A 9,633-nucleotide genomic window follows, 5' to 3' on the forward strand; every position below is an offset into this window, starting at 1 on the left:
AATAGGGCCAGTAAAACCCACTAGAAGGGACTCAAAGAGTTAACCAGTTAATAGAAAACTCAGAAGGCCAGGAGCAACTTGGCCTAGAAGTTGGAATACTCCCCAGATAAAGAAGTATTTCAGCATAACCTATGTTTTCACTGGGTCAATTAGAACATACCACTGTTAAGATTTACTTTAGCACCTGCTAAAAGGCCCAGCTTATTCAAGAAGAATTCTATCTTAAAGCTAAGACTGCATTTTAATCAAATGGACAGTGGCTCAGCCCACCTTGGAGGCAGGGCAGACAGTCTTGATTGATATGCTTCCAGACAGAAGCTGATATCCTGAAAAGGAATCAAAGCAGTATATTTCTTGTGTTAAGAAAGAAACTCAATGTCTTCACAAAGATGAACATTCTGTGACAATTTGGCCGGTCCGCACTCGGTCCTGTGTCGCATTCCTGAAAATCTTCAACTGCCTATAAAACCCCAGACCTTAAACGTTTCAGTGCACTCCTCTCTCTGAAGTCCCCTGCACTTTCTAAGTGTGTAGCCTTAAACTTTATCTCAATCTTTCGGTGTGCCTCTTCTATGATGTAGCTCACACTCCCCTTTCTACAAGTGTCCACTTGCTCTCTTTAAGTAAAGCTTAAATCTTTCAGGGCACCTCTCCTCCCTGAGGTTGTCCGCACTTTTTCTCTCTTTAAGTAACTTTAAGTAAAACTGTTACTCTGCTTCACTACTGTATCTCTGCCCTTCAATTCTTTGTTGCAGGGAGGACAAGCACCAAGGAAAATACACAACGCCACCCTAACATTATGATCAGATTAGTTTTGAAGCTACATCAGCATCGTCTGGTGTGTGTGATGAGCTGAACTGTGACACTGCAACAAAATTCGTATGTTCAAGTCCCAACCCCCAGTACCTCAGAATGGGATTTCATTTGGAAATAGAGTTTCTAGATATTAGGATGAAGCCTCTAGTTCATCCAGAGACCATAAGTTTCTGTTATTTAAGCCACCAGTTCGTGGTACTTTGTTATGGTTCCCTAGAAAATATACTTAATACATGCCAGACTACTGACTCAGACTTGGGGTGCTCCCAGGTTCCTGAGTTTTAACAATCCTCCTGCTGATTCTGATGCAGGTTAAGATGAGAACCACTGGTTACCCACTCGGGCTAAAGTATGGAGACTGGCGAGCAGCAGGAAGTTTGAGAGGCAATTTAGGACACGCGGCAGTAAAGCCAGAGAGAATTAAATGGTGGCTTGGACCAGAGACTACCTGGATTGCCCAAGGTAAGATTGTAAAGTTAGGACAGTGATAGAATCCGGGCAGGAGTACCGCCTTTTTAAATAAGCCCACCTGTCATCTCAGGCCTAGGTTTCATCTTATCTAGGCTACAAGTATTCTCCAGGGGACATGTCAGCAAGCCACAAGCCCACCTTTTCCCTGATCCCTCCCCTCAAAAAGTGCACCAAAACACCTGGCCATAAAAAGCCTCTTTGCCTGAACAGAGGGGGTATGTCTCAGGTGTAGCAATAAACCTGCCTGGACTGTTGACCTCGCATTCCTTCTGCTCCTTTCAGAGAACAAACGACTAGGAGAGGCCCTTAGAGAACAGTGCCCTAAAGGATAACTACGCAGCATAAAGAGCATGTTAAATTAGGTCTGATGGTGGAAAACAACACAGAAACCAAGGGCTGAATGGAAGTTTCAAGAAAGGAGTAGTCAGTTCTGTCAAATTAGGGAGCGTGAGACGTGAGGACTGCAGTCCTTTGGATTCAACACCAGGCCAGTTACTGGTGACCTTGGTCTGGGCAGTTTCCCTGGAGGCGGGAAGGGGCGAGGAGGGATGGGAGTTGACTGCAGAGAGACGGTGGTAAGAGGGTGGAAGGTAGAACATGCAGAGTATAGGCAACTCTTGAGAAGCGTGACCCTGGAAATTTGAAGACCCTGGAAGGGGTGTGAGATGAAAGGCAGCCCCCACCTCTTCCTAATATGTGGAGAGTGTTCAACCAGTTTAAACACTGGTGGGAAGAAGCTAGTACAGAGAGAGTGAAGATCCAGGAGAGAGGGATTAAACATTAAATAGATGGGAGAATGGAAAGAATGGGTCCACTTTAGGTAAATGGAGGATCCAGATTCCGACTACGTGGTGACAGGAGGCGGGACAGGAAATCACCACCACAGGGGTGCTCATTAACGCTGCATGTCCTCCTTGTCAGTTCCTCCTTCCCCGCAGTTCCTCCTCCGTCCTCCTGCCCTCCATCTGCCTCTACCTTCAGCATCTGCGCTCTAGGACCCGAACTGCACAAATCAAACACCTGAGCCAAACCTCCCACGAAGGCCCTCTCCTGCTTGACATGGCCTTTGTTGGCTCTGATCCGCTCCCGAGGCACCCATTTCATACCTTCCTATCCCAGCAAAAACATCCCACATCTCCTTCCGCCTCTCCTCTCAGGGCAACCTCCTAGAGACTTCTGAGAGAGCAGAAGCCATATCCTTATCCTCCCAGACCCCAGCCGGGAGAACCCCAGCGTCTGCCCTCCTCCCACCCAAGGCCGGCGCCCACTCTGCCAGGGCGGGGTGCCCAACCCCGCAAAGCCGGCGCGGCTCCTGCTCGTCTCGCAGCAGCGCCGGCTGGCTGCTGCTTCCCGGCCCATCCCTGCACATCCCTGCACAACAAGCAGGCTCCACTAATCTCCCAGCTGAAACAGAAAGGGGGAGGGGAGGAGGGAGCCAGACCTACATCACCCTCCAACTTCATTCTCCTTTTGAAATACAGCGACCGACCACAACCAAAGTAAAAACAACGCTTTTGTCCTTATGTCCTTATGTTTCAGAAAAACAATTCATATAGAAACCTCATTATTCAAAACAAACTTTCCTGCAGCCACAAGAGAACAAATGGAGATTTTCATTCTAGTTTCCGCTGAATTTCACCTTAAAAAGCTTTCCTGTGGGTGCATTTACGTCGACTGGTAGGTACAATTTTGAATGAATCTTCACACGAGATTTTTTTAAATGATTTATGTAATTGTCTGAATAATGCATCACATATCTTGAAATTGATTCAGACATCAGAGACTTTAATATGTATTTTTAATAAGGTGAAATAACTTCCAAAGTAAAAGAGTTCTTAGTTTTCTCTTTGTCCTACTTTCTCACTTCTCATTCATTATTATTTAAAAACTTCATGAACTATTTCCAACTACTTCTAACCCCACAGAAAAGTATAGGGGACAAAAACACACAATACTCCAATTTAATAGATAGGAACATTTCTTCAAATGTGCTTTAGACATGTTCGAAAAGTAAATGAAACCTTATTAGCTCTCTTTTCTCCATTGTGGAGCCTGTGGGGGCCTTGCTGGGACCAGGGCTTCAACAACATTCCTCTGGAAGGCTGTGGTAAAGTCCATTGTTGCTGCCTATACGGGCGTCTGTGGACCAGAGGGAGGCACACGGCTGTTCTGAAAAATGAAGGTGTTTATTCTCTAGATGAAACTGTTCTCTCTAGGCAGGAAATGTGCTTCTATGTATGAAGGAAAGAACAACACAGTGACTTCTCGTGGAAAACCAAACAAACCAGTCATCTGGTGAGAGAATAACAGGGGTGGTGGAAACAGCACTGTGGTTTGTGCCAAATTTCAAAGCAACCTTCCTTCCAAGGGCATCGGACACAGAATCCATGTCATGCGTGCCCTCAAGGATTTAAACTTACTGAAAAGTAAATAAATAAATGATTTGTTCTTTTGTTAAAAAAAAGGTTTACATATGACATATAGTAATCATCTATGTTAAGTTGATAACAAGACTGATCTCTATAAAACTCAGCATTATAATTCTGTTTAATGTTTTTGATGTCACATTTTACATTTTTTTATCTTGTGGATTCCTTAACTAATTATTGTAATCATAGCTATTTTTACTACTTTTGTCTTTTAACCTTAATCCACTACCTTTACTAGGTATTTATTTGTTTCATGAGATTTATTCTTTCACGTGGGTTCTTGTTACTAATCAGCGCTCTTTCTTTCCAGCTTAAAGAAGTCCCTTTAATATTCATCTTAGGCCAGTTTAGTTAGTGATGAACTCCTTTAGCTTTTGTTTGTGTGAAAAACTCTTTATTCCTCCTTCAATTCTGAGTGATAACCTTACCAGGTAGAGTATTCTTGGTTGGAAGTTTTCTTTTGTTTTTTTCTTTCAGCACTTTGAATATATGGTCCAACTCCTTTCTGTCCTGTAACATGGCTTTACTATTCTCATAAAGATGTCCTTTATAGTTGTTCTTTTTCCTCAGTTTACTCAGAGATTCATGGATCTTATTTCTCCACATAAATATTAAAATAACTTTATAAAGTTCCTTAAAAAATTTTGCTGAAAATGTAATGAAAATTGCTTTAACTTGTTGTATATACCTAGAAAGAAATAACATCTTTACCATATTATTATCCAGCCTTAGGCATTTCATTCTATTTGCTCTTAATCTCAAGTCCTTAAGAGACTTAAAATTTTTTTCTCTATACAGATCATATTTTAAGGTTTGTTCCTAGGTACTCTATAGTTTTTGTTGCTAGCAAATGGTATCTTACTTTTACTATTACATTAACTAGCTGGTTATTGCTGCTAGAGAGGAATACCAATTTGTAAGTTGATTTCATCTAGAGCAAACTTGCAGAATTATTTTTTAGTTTTCATTATTTATATATTGTTGTTGATTCTCTTGGGCTTTTCTATATAAGAAACCGCATCATCAGCAAATACTGACTTTTCTTTCTTCCTCTCTGTGTTAGTATTCAATTCTACCATGAATAACAAAGATTCCCAAAAGAGTATCTTCTACAAGCAAGTTTATCTTCCCCTCACACGAAAGAAGCTAGGGGAGGTAAATTCAGAGTTATGGAGGCTCCATGGGATCTGAGGCCCAGGCTGCTCTGGTGACTGCACATGGCCCCTAACACATGGCTGAAGCCAGCTATGTCATGTATACATCTCTTCTCAACTCTGTCTTCAGTGATTTCAACTTGATAGCTTGAAATCAGCCATGGTAGGTATATTTACACCATGGAAATGGAAAAATGTTATAAATCAGGGCTCCCCACTCCCCAGTTCTCACATGAAGATGGTTGCTGGTGCTACATTATCATCTCCACACTCTAGCAGCAGGAAAGAAAAAGGAGAGTGGAGAAAGCTGATCCATCCTTTTAAAAGAGAAGTCTCAAGTACTTTACACAGGCTTAGTATACTTTCCTTTATATTTACTTATATTTCCACTTCCACCTCTACTTGATCTTAGTCTCATGGTCATACAGAGTATCAGGGGAGTCTGGGAAATGTAGTCTCTTAGCTGGTAGCCATGCTATGCTGTCTACGTTGAAGTAAGAAACAGGAGAAACACTATAGGTAAGCAAGTAGCAGTCCCTGTAACACCTTTCAAACCTTAAACACTGAGGCAGTGCCAGGTTGAACAGTAGTGGGGATAACAGTAATCCTTATCTCTGTCTTAAGTATGTACATTTACATATAATGTTTACTATAAGTTTTTGGCATGTAGCCTATAGTCTGTTAAGGAAGTGTCCTTTCACTGTCAATTTTCTGTTTTAATCAAATATGGGGGCTGAGCTTTCAATCAAATGCTTTTCTGATTCTATTGAGATAATGGTATTTTTCCCCTTTAGTCTATCAATGTGGTAAATTACAACTGCTAAGTTTTCATATGCTGATCATCTTTGCATTCCTGAGATAAACCCTATTTTAATCATGATACATTTATAAATTTGAGTTTACTTTTGAATATGTAAAAGACTTACAAGATTCAGAGTCAAAACTATAAAATACATAAATTCAGGGAAGTCTCACTCCTGTCTTTATCTTCTCCACCCCCCACTGTGTTCAGTAGTTTCTGATTTAATCTTTGTTTCTTTTTGAAAAAAAAAATGAATTACAATCACACACATTTTATTTATTTTCACAAAAGATAATATACCTTTTACTAATTTCAGTTAATAGTATATCCTGGAAATCATGTACTATCAGTTTATAGAGATTGTTCTCATTTTTTTGGCTATACACCATGGTTGACCCTTGAACAAGTTTAAATAGCATAGGTCCATTTATATGCAGATTTTTCAATAAATATATTAGAAAATTTTTTGGAGATTTGGAACAATTTGAAAAAAATATTTTCTTTTCTCTAGCGTACTTTATTGTCAGAATATAGTATATAATATGTATAACACACTAAATGTGTTAATTGCCTATGTCATCAGTAAGGCTTCCGGTCAACAGTATGCTATTAGTAAAGTTTTTGGGGAGTCAAAAGTTATATGTGGATTTTCAACTGACCAGGGATCAACACCCCTAACCCCAAGTTGTTCAAGGGTGAGCTGTACGCCATTTTGTGGATATACTATAGTTTATTCAGCCAGTCCCTATAGGTGGCAACTTGTTTATAGAATTTGGCTATTACAGATAATACTGCATCTGATAACTTGTGCATATATTTTTCATATTTGTGGGTATGTTTCTTTAGGGTAAACTCCCCGAAGTGAATTATTGGGTAAATGCATGTTGTTTTATTAAATATTGCCAAATTCCACCGGTCTAACACAATGTATGTACTCCCTCTGACAATATAGGAGGGTGGCTGTTTTCCCACAGCTTTGCTAACAGGATGTTGTCAAGTTGTTAAATTTCTACCCATCTAAATGGTGAAAAGTGGTATCTCAGTGTAGCTTAAATTTATATTTCTCTTTTTTATAAGGGAAGTTGAATATTTTTTCTTATGTTTAAGGGTCATTTGTGTTATCTATTTTGTGTGTCTACTTTCTTTCTTTTTTTTAACTGAAGACAGTTGATATACTATGGGTAAAATTGCAATATTTCCAGAATCTCTTGCCTGGCTTTAGTTCATCTGCATATCAATAGGTGCTTCAAGGGGGGGAGAAAAATAGTCATCTATATATCAATAGATAATTACAAGGGTGTGCAAGGGTTTATCTGAACCGGAGGAGGAGAGGTTGGGTGGAGCTCTCTTCTACTGCAGCCTGGTCAGGAGAGAGATGGGAATGACTCCTTGTAAGAAATAAAAGGGTTTCTTAACTTTATTTCTCCCTTTGACTGATTTCGGTTTTAGAGGTATTTTGCCCTGGGATTTTCCCCCTGGAGTTACATATACAATTATACTGGTTTCAAATGTACAGTACAGTGATTCAACATTTATTCTCAGTTTATGTCTTCTGTCCATTTTTATCTTGGGTTTTTGCTCTTTCTCTACCCCCTCAATTTTTCTTGGAAAGCTGAAGCGCCATTTTAAGCCATGCATCACAGAAAGGAAAAGTTTTCCTGAATTTTAAAAAGCCTTTCATGTATTAAGGAGATTAGTCCTTTATCTGCCACATAAATTGCTAATATTTTCTCCCAGCTTTTAATTTTTGCCAAGCAAAAGTGTTTTTTTAATAGGGTCAGATTTATTTGTCTTTCATTTGGATTTTGAGTCATTGTTCAAAAGGCCTTCATATACGTACTATTTTTAAAAATTCACTCACGTTTCTTGCTACTACTTCATGTGGTTTCATTTTTTTACATTTAGAATGCTAGTTCTGTTTGAGGCTTATTCCAGTGTGTAGTGTCAAGCATAGATCCAATTTCATTTTTTTCCCAATGCCTGAAACTACTGACATATGATAGAGGGGCTAACTACTCCTGTAAAGTTCAGTGGAAGTTATCTATAACCATTTCAACTTGGAGCTTTGGGGATGGAAAACTTTTTATTATCTGTGGGTAAAATTTAACTTTTCCAGAATATCTCGCCTGGCTTTAGTGTATTTGCATATCCTCAGGGGTGGAAAGAAGTTCATCTCTGTGTCAGTGGGTAATTACCTGAGCAACCAAGGGCATATCTGAACCTGAGAGTTTAAAGGGAGGAGCTGGCTGGGTTGCTTGCTTGCTTCTTCCAGAGCCGAGGAGAGATGGCCTTGGACTGCAGTTTGTAAGCAATAAACAAGTTTTAAACTTTATTTCTCCCTTTGACTGATTTCTGTTTTTAGAGGTATTTTGCCCCGGGATGTACATATTATTTTTCAATTTCTTTATTGGTTATTGGTCTGTTTAAGTTTACTATTTTTTCTTCTCTTGTGCCAGTTTTAACATTTTACATTTTTTCCTAGAACTTTATCCATTTTGTTTGTTTTTAAGTTTACTGACATAAAGTTGTTCATGGATTTTTTTTGGTATCATTAATGTACAATTACATGAGCAACATTATGGTTACTAGACTCCCCCCATTATCAAGTCCCTCCCACATACCCCATTACAGTCACTGTCCATCAGTGTAGTAAGATGCTGTAGAATCACTACTTGTCTTCTTTGTGTTGTACTGCTTGTTCATGGATTTCTATAAATATTTTTATTCTGTGTGACTATACTTATTTCTCTTATTCTGTATTTGTTTATTTGCATATTTTTCTTTTTTGTCACTCTCACCAGGTTTGTCTAGGTTAAGACTCAACTAGCCTTTTAAAATTCTTTCTTATACCTCTTTTTCAGATTTCTGCCATTTTTCCTTCTCTGAATCTTAACTAGCCCTTTCCCAAATTCTTGAATAAAACATCAGTTAGGAATGTTTTCAGCTACAGGTTAAAGAAAATATGAATAAAGGTGGCTTAAATAGGTGTGTTTTTGTTGTGCTTTGTTTTGTTTTGTGTTTACACAACAACAAGGAATCTTGATGTGGGTGGTTGCTGGCTTTGGTTCAAACACTTAGCCGTCAAGAAACCTTGTGAGCTTGTCCTGCTTTTGGACTTAGCTGTCCTGAGTGTGTCAGATTTTTTATCTGATGACTGTCATCCTACCTCATGATCACAAGGCAGCTGTCACAACTCCAGACAGAATATCCATGTCCAAGGCCAGAAAAAGGGGGATGAAATATTACAAGCAAAAGCATCCTCCATGTCATTTCCTTCTATTAGATAACAAAATATACTGCCCAGAAGCCCCCAAACACTCCAGCTTATATCCCACTGGCCAGAACTATGGTCACATGACTAGTTCTAATTACATGGGAATCTGGGAAAGCAAGTATTTAGCTTTTTCTAATGCAGAGATGAATAAGGAAGGGGGCTGGGGATAACCTGGATTAGCCAACAATCGTATGTGTGTCACAAACAACTGGCTCATTTGTTTTCAGTCTTTCTTGTTTTCTTTATCCCTTCCTAATGCCTTTTAGATGAATCCTCACCCTGATCTTATTGTTTCCTTTTGGCTGTAAGTATTCTGCTATTCAATCCATGTATGGATTTAAGCTATTAAAAATTTCATACCCAGTATTTCCAATTGTTCCTTTTTGTCTATTCTTAACTTGTGTTAACAATATCCCCCTTTATCTTTTGAGGATATTTATTATGCTTATCTTAAACTGGATCAGGTGGATTAAGTCTGCTTCATCTAGTATTAGTTTCTCAGTTCGTTGTTTTTCTTTTACTATAAATGTTCCCCTTTGAGTTTTTATTACTTTGAGGGTGTCAGCAGACATGGCAGGGGAAAACTAATGCTCAGGTCCTAGGATATGAAGAAGGAGGTGGAGAGGTAGAGTTTAAGGTCCACTGGTCTAACCAGTTCCTCTAACAGGAGGGTACTGGAATAAGAAA

At 39.2% G+C, this 9,633-nt stretch overlaps 1 long non-coding RNA gene across 1 annotated transcript; it reads left to right on the forward strand.

Moving 5' to 3' along the window:
* The first annotated feature begins 1,088 nt into the window (after window positions 1–1,088).
* LOC140848679 (uncharacterized) lies at window positions 1,089–9,318 on the forward strand. Its single transcript, XR_012129779.1, has 3 exons — window positions 1,089–1,278; window positions 2,827–2,964; window positions 4,780–9,318. It is a non-coding gene; the product is annotated as an uncharacterized lncRNA (long non-coding RNA).
* The last annotated feature ends 315 nt before the right edge of the window (window positions 9,319–9,633 follow it).

This window comes from Manis javanica, chromosome 4, assembly GCF_040802235.1.
Source record: "Manis javanica isolate MJ-LG chromosome 4, MJ_LKY, whole genome shotgun sequence".
NCBI classification, from domain to species: Eukaryota; Metazoa; Chordata; class Mammalia; order Pholidota; family Manidae; genus Manis; species Manis javanica.